This window comes from Eriocheir sinensis, chromosome 27, assembly GCF_024679095.1.
Source record: "Eriocheir sinensis breed Jianghai 21 chromosome 27, ASM2467909v1, whole genome shotgun sequence".
Taxonomy (NCBI): domain Eukaryota; kingdom Metazoa; phylum Arthropoda; class Malacostraca; order Decapoda; family Varunidae; genus Eriocheir; species Eriocheir sinensis.
Genome location: NC_066535.1, coordinates 6,941,121 through 6,953,568, shown reverse-complemented (window position 1 = coordinate 6,953,568; position 12,448 = coordinate 6,941,121). Strand labels below are relative to the sequence as shown.

At 42.3% G+C, this 12,448-nt stretch overlaps 1 long non-coding RNA gene across 1 annotated transcript in view; it reads left to right on the top strand.

Moving 5' to 3' along the window:
• Positions 1-12,448, top strand: part of LOC127004046 (uncharacterized) — a 71,740-nt gene that overhangs the window by 20,975 nt on the left and 38,317 nt on the right. The window lies entirely within an intron of this gene.

Below are 12,448 nucleotides of genomic sequence, written 5' to 3'. Positions count from 1 at the left end.
AAGAAGACCTCAACTCATGGGACACCCTGCATACTCTTAAGGCAGTGCAAGCAGAGTGTCACGGCCGCGTCTCCCCTAACTGATTCTCCCCAACACTTGAGTGCCTAAAGAGATGAGTGTCGAGGCGCCCACAGCTTTAACGCAGACTGTTTTTGCGCCACGTATTAGCATTACAAAGGTATTCACCACCGCCACCACCACCACCACACCCACACCCACTACCACCACCACCATCACCACCACTATCACCATCACCACCACCTCACCACCACTATCACCACCAACAACAACACCAACAGCAACGCCGCCGCCTTGCTGGAGGGAGGAAGTGCAGGAGGAGGTTATGTAGCAGGAACGGGATTGTTATTGAGAACTGCATACGCTGGATACATACACACGTACATACATGCATACATAAAGACACGTACATACATTCATACTAATTACATACATACATGCTTACATTCGTACATACATTCATACACAAATATACACACATTCACGTAGTTTTTATCCTTACCTGCGTACACACCTGTCTGAGTCTTACCTGTTTACCTTACCTTTCATACCTGTCTGCTTTTCTCTATTTATTAATCTGTATCTATGTGTCCATGCTTGCCTACATATTGGTTGCGTAATTAAACACACACACACACACACACACACACACACACACACACACACACACACACACACACACACACACACACGTCATGTATAGAGGTGCAAAAATTTCTCTCGACAGGCGGATTGACAAGCACATTCACTGCACTTGTCGCCCTTGAGTTGATGCGTCCCGACTTGCAAATGACTCCACCTCCTCACTTCCTTCTTCACTCCTTCTTTCTCACTTCCTTCGCTTTTCCTTCCTTCCTTCGTTGCTGTCTCTGTTTGTCCGTTCGTTGGCTCGTTCTTTCGTTTATTTTGTCCTTTCTTCCCTTTTTCTTTTCTTCTATCTCCTTTTCTATCATTCTCTCGTGTGTGTATGTGTGTGTGTATGTGTGTGTGTGTGTGTGTGTGTGTGTGTGTGTGTGTGTGTGTTTCTATCAGGCTTCTCCGTGTAATGTGACGTTGAGTGGATATATAAATAGAAATGTAATTTGTACTTACTTACGGCTTGCGCTCTCTCTCTCTCTCTCTCTCTCTCTCTCTCTCTCTCTCTCTCTCTCTCTCTCTCTCTCTCTCTCTCTCTCTCTCTCTCTCTCTCTCTCTCTCTCTCTCTCTCTCTCTCTCTCTCTCTCTCTCTCTCTCTCTCATATACACAAACTCCTAATCTTTTTTCTCCATCCAGCCTTTACTTCCTTTCCATTCTCTCCTTTCTCTGCCTGTCTTTCCCTTTCCCTTCCCTTCCCTTTCCCTTCTCTTCCCTTCATTCCCCTTGCCGTCTCTCCCCAGCCCTTCTACTCTCTCTTGACCTACCCATCTGTTTCTCTCTATAAACATCTCTCTCCGTCCTTTCCCGTCCCGTCCCATCCCTTTCCATCCTTTTCCATCCTTTCCTGTGCCTTCCCATCCTTTCATCGACTCCCCATCCATCCTTCATATTCCTTCCCATTCTTTCCATTCTCTTCCTTTACCTACTCTTCTGTTCCTTTCTCCTCCTGTCCCTCCCTTTCCATTCCTTCCCATCTCATCCCTTCCTTCCTTCTCATCCTTCTCATTCCTTTTAATATCTTTCTTTACCTATTTATCTGTTCTTCCTTTCTCTTGTCATCCAACTCCGTCCTTCCCATCCCTTCCGTCCTTCCCATCCCATCCCATTCTTTTCCTTTACTTTCCATCCCTTCCCATCTATTTCCGTCCCTTTCCATCTCATTCCGTTCCTTCCCGTCCCTCCTCACCCTTTCCATCCCTTCTCATCCCATCTCAGCTTAACCCTAGTCGAGTGTTTACCTTCTGGGCTCCCGCCGCTACGGTATTCCTGTAAACAACTCGAAGGTCTGCATGAGGATGGATTCTTGCTCTCCACGTGGCTTGTTGTCCCGTCCGCTCACTCCTCGCTACCCGTTTTGACTCGGAATAAGGAGAGAAATCCACGAAGATGACGAAGCACGAGGATGATCAAAAGTTTCTCCGCATATCAGCATCCTTCATATCTCTCCCTAGTTTCCATGCTTTTCTTTTCTTCCTCGTTTCACCCTTTTCTCCTCTTTTTCGTTTCTCTGCATCCCCACACCTTACTAGTTTCCATTCTCTTCTCCCTCGTTCTCAGCATTTTTCTCCTCTCTTCCGTTTTAATCCCTTGACCCTCCGCCCTTTTATTCTCCCTTCTACCAGACTAAATAGGAAAGCTGATCTCGGCCTACCACCGGAACTGTTAGCCCCCGAAGCTTGGGATCAATTTAGTCATGACAATATAGACTAGAAGCAGAGTGGACAACTATTTCCATACAGTCTAAGATAACAAATCGTGCCGTGGGTCCATCGCGAGAGACAACGACTAAAACTTACAGAAGGTAACCATAATTTGCTTAAGTTGAATTGAACATTATTTCTTTGCAACGGAGTTAGCTGAGTGATCCCGTATTTACGTAGAGCGAGTTTTTTATATGTTTTACAAGTTACTAAAGTGCCTGACGAACCTGTATTATTATTATTAATATCTTTATTATTATTATTATTATTATTATTATTATTATTATTATTATTATTATTATTATTATTATTATTATTATTATTATTATAAATATTATTATTTAAGCATTAGAGCAGATAGTGTCTTTATTGGCCACGTTTTTCTGTCGACTACTACTATATATTTTATTTAGGAGTCGAAAAGGGAGGAGAAAGCATCATGGGAGCATGGAAGAGCAGGCAACATAAAGTCTATGGACTACACTTGGGTAAATAGCTAATTCAATAGTTAGATAGTCAAATAGTTAGTTAAACTGATAGTTTGTTAGTTATATAGTTATTTAGTCACATATATAGTTAGTTTTAAGAGTGTCCAGGGATCGTCAGGGGTCATTATCGCATGGGTCGTCGTCGGGTTGTCAGTCATGTCCAAAGAGTGTTCTTGTTCAGCTACGAAGATGATTACACCCGTGAGAGCCCTGCCGTATGAAGAATGACTCAGGCAACTCAACCTCTTCTAGTACTTAAAGTATTTCAGTAACGTCGACCAGTCCAAGCTCTTTGAGCTACACACCAACTCAAGAACTATAGAAAGAACGGTCTACCCATTCAAGCGAAGCGATGCAATAGAGACATTGGTAGGAGTTTCTTCGCTAAGAGTCATACGCTATTGGAACGACTTCCCTACTGAGGTAGTAAGTGCAGCAACCACCATCTCCTTCAAAAATCGGATCGACCGTCACCTCCTGACAACAGGAGTAAAATGAAAATACGCACCGAAGTGCTTTGAACTGCTTTGACAGATTACGGCTCTAGAGCAGGCAACCTCATAATGAGCCAATAGGCTTTCTGTTGCCTGCCTTTCCATGTTTCCATGATTCCTCCTCTATCTCCTCGTCCTCTTCCTCCTCGTCCTACTCGTCCTCCTCCTCGTCCTCCTCGTCCGGTCTTCGCGGGGCGTGTTCATGTTCCCCGGTCATGGTTGTCACGTTCTCATCTAGGTGACGTTCCCGGAAAGTTGTGAGAGAGTTTATGCACAAATAACTCTCGCTTGAGGAGAACGTGAGAGGCGGAGGAAAGAAAATTCTGCTGAAAGTTTAAGAGAGAGGGTTGGGATGGGAATGGGAAGAAGGAAAGTAATGCCGAGGCTTTACCGCCATTCTAGTCGGTCAATATGTATTTTGTTTTTCTGTTGTTCTTTTCCGTCTCCTTATTTTTCTGGAGCCTTTAGTGTTTTGCTGTTGTTTTTAGCATTTTACTCGTTCTCTTGGACAATTTATTTCAGTCGATTTTGCTAACGTTTTGTTGTTATTGTTCGGTTTGTTGTCTCTCTCTCTCTCTCTCTCTCTCTCTCTCTCTCTCTCTCTCTCTCTCTCTCTCTCTCTCTCTCTCTCTCTCTCTCTCTCTCTCTCTCTCTCTCTCTCTCTCTCTCTCTCTCTCTCTCTCTCTCTCTCTCTCTCTCTCTCTCTCTCTCTCTCTCTCTCTCTCTCTCTCTCTCTCTCTCTCTCTCTCTCTCTCTCTCTCTCTCTCTCTCTCACACACACACACACACACACACACACACACACACACACACACACACACACACACACTCACACACACACACACACACACACACACACACACACACACACACACACACACACACACACACACACAAAGGGAGTCAGACTAACCTTGATTCCTAAACGGCGTCAGTTTTCTCTCTCTCTTTCCTCGTCACACACACACACACACACACACACACACACAAACACACACACACACACACACACACACACACACACAGTCAGTCTCTCGTCCTTCCCTTTCTTTCCCTCCTCCTCCTCCGCCTCCTCCTGCTCCTCCTTCAGGTATTCTCCTTCTCGACAGCCACATAAAACAGCCACTTTGGGCCTCGCCTCCTGGTAAACATGGAGAACTTTGTGTGATGAAGAAATATCCCCTAAGAGAGAGAGAGAGAGAGAGAGAGAGAGAGAGAGGGAGAGGGAGAGGGAGAGGAGGAGGAGGCATTCATAGCCGGACGAGGAGAGTTTTCCATAAAAGCAACACTAAAATGAAGACATCGTTGCGGAAGGGAAATTGAGCAGAAAGAGAAGAGAGAGAGAGAGAGAGAGAGAGAGGTTACTGTAATAACTGACCGTCATAATGAACGGTCTTCTTCATTCATCTCCGTATCTGTGTCGGTTTCTTCTTCCTTCCCATTTTCTTTTTTTCTGTTCCTCCTCCTCCTCCTCCTTCTCCTCCTCCTCCTCCTCCTCCTTCTCCTCCTCCTCCTCCTCCTCCCCTCTCTGCGTGTCTCCCTAACTCCTTGTAGCCGGCTTAGCGTAAAAATATTGTTGAAATCCTTTTCGTGAAACTTGAAAGCGAAGAACAGGTGTGTGTGTGTGTGTGTGTGTGTGTGTGTGTGTGTGTGTGTATGTGGGTGTGAGAGAGAGAGAGAGAGAGAGAGAGAGAGAGAGAGAGAGAGAGAGAGAGATCGAGGAGATAAACACGTGTATGGAAAGACAAGAAATGGTGGATCATGGTGATGATGATGATGATGATGATGATGATGATGATGATGATGAGGATGAGGAGGAGGAGGAGGAGGAGGAGGAGGAGGAGGAGAAATGGAAAAAGAAAGAGGATTATTATGGTGATGATTATGATGATTAGGGTTGAGGTAAATATAAACACGAATAGATGGAAGAAGAAAAGAAAAGATGAGACTATTGAAGAGTGAGACGCAGATAAAGAAGAAGAAGAAGCGTGCGTTGCTAATCCTCCCCCTCGTGTTGCTATATTATTCCCTGGCCTTATAATTTTTTCTCTCCCGTATCTGGTGAACACGTTTGTAGGTTAGGTAAGGTTTTAATGGATATGTGTATTCCTATTGATTTTTTTATTTGTATATTTTGCATTTGATTTTAGTTTTTCAATCTGGATTTCTTCCTCTTATTTTCATTTATTTTCTGTTGTTCTCCTTTTCTTGTTTCTTCATCCTCTTCTTGTTCTTCTTGCTCCTGTTCATGTTTTTTTTTATTGTGATTTCTCCTTATTTTGTCTTTCTTCTATTCCTTCCTCTTCATGTTTTCCTCTTTTCTTTTCTTCTTTGTATTCTTCCTTATTTCATTAGCTATAATAATAATAATAATAATAATAATAATAATAATAATAATAATAATAATTTTATTTCGCCCAGCAGCATATATATATAAAAAAGACAAGTAAACGAACGAGATCAACCGAGATACATACACGCTTACATAACTGATAGCTTATATTAATTATGATATATATGTGTGCACGGCAGACTTAAGCACAATCCACACGAACAAAAGGCCCAGCCACTCCCTGCATAGATCCATACATAAGCCAGGCTCTGTCTGACGGAGGGGATGATGGAGTTTCAGATTGTTCCTCTACTCATACTGTACGCAGTGTGGCGATAACACAGCCAGACAGTTCATCCAGGCCAGTGAAGGTCAGGATAGGCTAGTCCATCTAAAGCCCCAGGGCCGCTTGAGGATGTCGTTATGACAGACTCTAGGACGGTTCATGGGCAGCCCTATACCACGACCACAATGAGTTGCAGTAGAGAGAGTAGCAGTGGCTCGTGAATAACTCAACTACCTCCGTGCATTTTTCGTATTTTCCGTCGTCTTCCAGACTTTAAAAGCATATCAACATATCAACATATATGTCTCTCTCTCTCTCTCTCTCTCTCTCTCTCTCTCTCTCTCTCTCTCTCTCTCTCTCTCTCTCTCTCTCTCTCTCTCTCTCTCTCTCTCTCTCTCTCTCTCTCTCTCTCTCTCTCTCTCTCTCTCTCTCTCACTCTCTCTCTCTCTCTCTCTCTCTCTCTCTCTCTCTCTCTCTCTCTCTCTCTCTCTCTCTCTCTCTCTCTCTCTCTCTCTCTCTCTCTCTCTCTCTCTCTCTCTCTCTCTCTCTCCTGCGATATCATCTTTCTCCTCCGTCTCGTTTTTTTTATATTTTTTTATATTTTATGTTTTTCCTCTTTCTGTCTTTATTTTCTCTGTTTCTAGGCGTTGCAGGCGTCGTCTTCTTTCCTCCTCTTCTTCCTCCTCTTCCTCTTCCTCCTCCTTCTTTTCCTCTTCCTCTTACTCCTCCTCCTCCTCATCCTCCTCGTCCTCCTCCTCCTCCTCCTCCTCCTCCTCCTCCTCCTCATCCTCCTCCTCCTTTTCTCCTCGCTCGCTTTCATACATCTTCCTTTCCTTTTGATTTGTTGACACGTGCTCTCTTTGATTTTGTCGTGTATTTTTTTACGTCTCATTCTTACCCTGCCCTTCTTTCCTTTCTATTTTGTCGCCTCTTATTGTTCCTACTAATTATATGTCCTCCGTCCATCCTCCTCTTTTCTTCTTTCTCTTATTTTTCACCTCCTCTCCTTGGTCCTTCGTCTCTTGGTTTTGTCCTCTTTTTCTTCTCTTTTAATTTCTTTGCATCACTTTGCCTTTTTTTTATTTTTTTTCGTGTTTTCTTTTTCCTTCTCCTCTTCCGCCTTTTCTTTTTCAACACCTCTTTCTTGTTTCATGTTCATATATCTTCTTCTTCTTCTTCTTCTTCTTCTTCTTCTTCTTCTTCTTCTTCTTCTTCTTCTTCTTCTTCTTCTTCTTCTTCTTCTTCTTCTTCTTCTTCTTCTTCTTCTTCTTCTTCTTCTTCTTCTTCTTCTTCTTCTTCTTCTTCTTCTTCTTCTTCTTCTTCTTCTTCTTCTTCTTCTTCTTCTTCTCCTTCTCCTTCTCCTTCTCCTTTTCCTTCTCCTTCTTCTTCTTCTTCTTCTTCTTCTTGAAAATGTGCACGTAAAGTGATTTTTGAGAGAGAGAGAGAGAGAAGGTTATGGTATTGGTGCTGATTAGCAATGGCGGTTTATTTTGAAAAAGAAAGAAGGAATCAAAAAGGACTTGAGGAAATAAAATTGAAGGAGAACAGACGACCAAATGCAATACTATGTAGATGGGCTGCACCGCTGGTTGTGTGTGTGTGTGTGTGTGTGTGTGTGTGTGTGTGTGTGTGTGTGTGTGTTTGTGTGTGTGTGTGTGTGTGTATTTGTGTTTCATTATTAAGTTTACAGATTCGATTCGCGTTATTCATTTACATATATACTAAACATATATACTAAACAACATGTAAGGTCAATAACTGTGAATATATGTAACCCTGATCGCTTTGTCCCGTCCCGTTATCATGGAAAGTAACCAAAGACCACATTCTTACACATTTTGGCATCAAGCACACCTCAAATGTTTCTTAGGAGTTTGAGCTTTTGCATAGTTAGTTGTGGGACCATGATGGTGGCTGATCTTTCTTCTGTACTACGAACGTGAAAAAAACACTCCTTAGAATCCGAACAATCTGTTATTCGGCATTTGGAAATAGTTGACCTGAAGGTGGAAGCGTCTGAAAATACGGACTTGTGGGTAGAGATTTCGATTAACTAATGCTACATTACTCGTTGCTGCTGAAGTCTCTAAAAAGTAAAATGTGAAAGCTATGTCGATTTTGATTTTGATAACCAACGTTGCCTTACTAATGATATCTGTCTATAAAAGATGCAAAATATGAAAGGTAATGGTATTTTGATTTTGATTGCCATCGTTGATTTACTTCATGTCTATAGAAAATATTAAATGTGCAACAATTGCGATCATGAATTTTCATAACAGTAAACCTTATGAGCAAGTAGAAAAGCCTTTCCCATCGGCAGTGAAGAAAAGACAATTACTGCTCAAAATAAATAATCTGAGTCTGTAACAAAGTAACATGATCCAGGAGATATTTTATGCTTCGTATTATTGGTTTCGGTTTAATTCGTTTGAAAATCCCAGGAAGAACACCTCACTTGATGCAAAGACACCAGAGGAACACTTCGTTTGAACAGTCCGGTAGTGATATCCTCCTCCTCCTCATCATCATCATCAGTTATAGTATTTTGAGAGAGACGTTTCGCTGTCGGAGATATCATTATTTCATCGTTTCAAGCGCTACCATCTTTCTCCTTCTCGTTTCATTAAATTTTCAAGAAGACGAGACGGAAGAGGACGATCAATTAACCACGATACTCAAGTCTTCTTTTATATATGTCTTTCTTTAACATATTTTCCTTACTCGGAATACGATATGTGTGCGAGAGAGAGAGACTACAGCAGCTGGGCGGCTTACTTGTCCCTTTCCCGCACTTCACTGACGATAACCATGTGTGTGCGTGTGTGTGTGTGTGTGTGTGTATGTGTGTGTGTGTGTGTGTGTGTGTGTGTGTGTGTGTGTGTGTGTGTGTGTGTGTGTGTGTGTGTGTGTGTGTGTTTTGCCGGGCCCGGGCAGTGACAAACAGGGGCATGGTTGCCCACTGCCGCGAGTATATACGAGTCTAATACAGACGGTGGCTGGGAAAACATATAACGTGTGGCTGACGCTCTGGCGCTAACCGGGGCTGCACCAACCCTCCCTCCCTCCCTCCCTCCGCCGCCGTGGCCTAAATATAAAGTAAACACTCCTCCTGGTCCTCCTGCTGCTACTTCTGCTCCTTCTGCTCCTCCTCCTCCTCCTGTTTCCTTTTCCTTCTACTTTTTTATTTGTTTATTTTTTTACTTTTTCAATATTTTCTGCACCCTTGTTTTCTCTTCGTTATATTATTTTTTGTTATTTAGTATTTGTGTTTTCTTGTTCTTTTTTATTTTCTTGTTCTTAATTGTTCTTGTTTCGGTTTCATTTTCCTTAGAGGCATCTCCTCTTCCTCTTCCTCCTCCGCCGCCGCCTTCTCATTTGCTTTCCTTTTCTCCAAGACCCACATTTGATCTTGCACCTCCCATACAGAAAGATCTACCTATTTTCTATATCTGTCTATCTATCAAGAATATCCATTCATCCTATCTACCTATCTATCTAAGTATATTGGTAGACAGATAAATAGTTATCACATAATTTTTTGCTATAAATTTCTCTTTTTTCTCTCACGTGTTACCTTCTATACCATCCCTTACATCAAGATTCACAAGTTATAAAGCTTTGTTTGAAGACGTATTTTGGAAAGAGCGCTTCTGAGTAAATTTTGATCCATCATTAAAAGGTGATATACTGTCATCGCCTGTAATCTATTTCTCTACCCTGATACCTTACGAAATTATATAGTAACCGGAGTAACTTTGGGCTGCGTGATTTAACTCTGTTTCAGCGTCAGATTCACTAGATATTCGTATTCCCAATGATCTTTCCTTTCATATTTTTCTGGTGTACACAATGATAATTCTTTCGTTGTCTCGTTTTGGAGTTTGCTTCCCCACTTTTATTATTTCGATGCCGTTCCACAAACATACACGCGGATATATTTTCTTTTACTTTTTATGGTCTGTTTTATTTTAGTGCTCTCAACCCTGAAAGAAAAGAGAAAAAATGTTGGGAGTGTTCGAGAGAAGAGAGAGGGATTGAGCCCAGAGCAGAGAGAGAGAGAGAGAGAGAGAGAGAGAGAGAGAGAGAGAGAGAGAGAGAGAGAGAGAGAGAGAGAGAGAGAGAGAGAGAGAGATTAGGGATTAGGCCACATGGTTACGATAGGAAGAGAGAATAGTAGAGAAGAAGGGAGGTAAGAATCGTGAGTGAGCATCAGTCATTCCGTCTAGTTTTAGTGTGACTGAAAGGTTAACAAGAAGGCATTCGACTCAAGTGTATTATTTCTTGGGTGATTTTCGTAAGTTGTGTAAAGTAAAATCAAGAAATGCCAATGGTAAGGTCTTAATGATTCGTATGTAGGAGAATGGCTAACACATGGACAAAGCAAATAACAGACTGGACATACACGTAACTGATATATAAAAGCCCAAGGAAAGACTGTTGATCGAATGCTGGGATGAAATGAAAAAACATATGAAACGTTTGAATGGAGACTGGAAGGTAGATAAACATAGATGAAAGGAATATAAACGTTTAGGAGAGGTCCTTACCATACATTAGAATTATACATATACATACGCCATAACAACAACAACAACAACAACAAGAGAAACTGGATATTTGATACAAACCTAAAGACAGACGCACAAAATATAATTACGACTGATTATTAGAGAATGATGATTATTAGTTGATTGTTAAATGAAAAAAAGATTATTAGATTATTATATGAAAAAAAAAAGATGATCATTAGAGATGCAATACTTTTTCCTTGCTGCTGCCGAGAGCTTGTAAATCAGCAGCCAACACAACAACTAACTCTCTCACGCTCTCTCTGTATCTAAACTTTGAAGATGAAGGAAGAGCCGCTGACTGAAGGCTTCCGAGAAAATCTGAAGTTATCGACGGCCGCCTGCCCACTTGTTTTAGTCTCCCTTGATTTCCCGAAAATCCTAGGAACCCATTTCTTTGGCAGCGACGAATGTTCATGAGAAACCTATTCGCTAAGAGCCTCTCGTTGGGTTAAATCCTCTTCGCGTAATCTCAACTTTTTATTTTTTTCCGATCGGCTCACTCACCGTACTCACCTTCATCCCTTGTGACCTTTTTGTAATCCCTAATCCTCCTTTCTCTCTCCCCCCTCCCCCTTTCTGATCTGATCACCTCCACCGATCTCTCCTCTTCTTTCCTCCCCTTTTTTCTTCTCTACTATTCTCTCTTTCTATCATATCCCATGTGGCCTGATCCCTAATCCTTCTCTCGTGGGACTCTCCTTGATTCTCTCTCTCTCTCTCTCTCTCTCTCTCTCTCTCTCTCTCTCTCTCTCTCTCTCTCTCTCTCTCTCTCTCTCTCTCTCTCTCTCTCTCTCTCTCTCTCTCTCTCTCTCTCTCTCTCTCTCTCTCTCTCTCTCTCTCTCTGTTTGAGATAAAAAAATGGAAACTGCAGATGTATGGTTTCAACCCCCCCCCCCCACACACACACACTCACACACACACACACACACACACACACACACACACACACACACACATACACATACACACACACACACACACAGAATCCGAAATCGATGGTGGAAATAGTGTATCAAATATTTCAGATACATTTCATGGCTGTGTTTCACTTTGAAGCTAAATAACAAAAGCGAACAATTCTGATAACTCTTTCCCCTTGATATATATTGTTATTTTTTTTTATTGAAGCGTTTTTTCCCCTTTATCTCCATTCTTTCTTACCCGAACTGTTCTTTTGATCTCCGCGTTGGGTGATGATTGTCTGGCAAAGTGATGTGTGCCTGCTCGTTTCTACCTTGATTTGTATTTTTCTCCTATTGTTTTTTTGTTGGATTTATACCCTCTGCTTTAATGGGGGCTGAAATACTTACTTGTTTTTATTTCGCTGCGTCGGGTGGCTATGCATTCGTTTATTCGCTTGACTGTGCTTTTTGTTTGTTCGGTAATTCGTCGCGTATAACGTTAAAACATGAAAGACAGCGAATGACGAATGCTATCTCCTCTCACTCAGCATCACAGCATTAGCATTAGTAAAGACAGGAATGGGTAGCCGGGACTCGTGCTAACAGTAACAGCAGTGCCACAAGATACCACCAGACCGCTGCATTACCATCACAACCTCTTCCTCTAACAGCAAAATTACTACCACCGTCACTACTCCACCACAACCATTACCAGCACAGTCACCACGGCCGTCACTTCATCACCATCACCACACTTAGAGCAGGTCCATTATCAGTTCACTACACTTCAGCACACCACGCCACACCACACCACGCCACACCACATCACGCCGCAAAACACGACCACCACAACCACCATCACAAGCTTCTATTCTTCTTCCTCCTTTTCCTCCTGATACTTTTCCTCTTTCTGCTTCTCTTCGTCTTCCTCGCTTTCTTCTTCCTTCTCATTTTCCTCCTCTTCCTCCCTCTCCTCCTCCTCCTCCTCCTCCTCCTCCTCCTCCTCCTCCTTGTGTC